Source organism: Myotis davidii, unplaced genomic scaffold (genome assembly GCF_000327345.1).
Source record: "Myotis davidii unplaced genomic scaffold, ASM32734v1 scaffold145, whole genome shotgun sequence".
NCBI lineage: Eukaryota > Metazoa > Chordata > Mammalia > Chiroptera > Vespertilionidae > Myotis > Myotis davidii.
The window spans coordinates 40,040-40,717 of record NW_006295733.1 but is presented as its reverse complement, the minus strand read 5'-3'; positions in this window follow the sequence as shown (position 1 = coordinate 40,717).

Sequence of the window (678 nt, the reverse complement as noted above, 5' to 3'; positions counted from 1 at the left end):
ACTCCGAGAGAACCGCCACTAATCCCAGCAAATTCCAGCAACAGATTCCTGGAGATGAATGCAAACTAGAAACAACTAATAATATCAAGAGAGGAAAGGGAAAACAGAAGCACAAAAATAGCCAGGGGGGAAGGGTGGAGGGAGGGGAAAAACCAGCAGAAAAAAATAAAAAGAAAAAGCAAAAGAGCCTCACAACCAGTCCTAAAACACACACACAGACACACACACACACAGACACACACAAAAAAACACAAGCAACAACAACAAAAACCAATATACTCAATAATCAAGCAAACAGCAACAAAAGAATAGAAAGATAAAAGAAGAAAAAAAATTTTGGATAGTGAAGAAAGATAAGGGGTATGCGTATAAGGATTTTGAGCCGTGGATTGGAAATGGGATATATAAGTAGGGTGAAATTTTGACAGGAGGTAAACAGAAGGAATAGGGAAAATCTAAAGCAGGAATAGGGTAAAAGAAACAGGACGACAAGAGTGGAAAAGTGAGGGAGAGGGTTTTAGCATAGAGGTAAAATTGAGGTAGGGAAAATAGATGCTAAATAAACGATGATAATAGAATGGAGAACACTAATCCCAAAATAAAATAAAGAGAAAATAAAATGGCACTTTAAAAAATGGTAAAATGGTAGCAGGAATAATACTGGTTAAAAATAAAAAC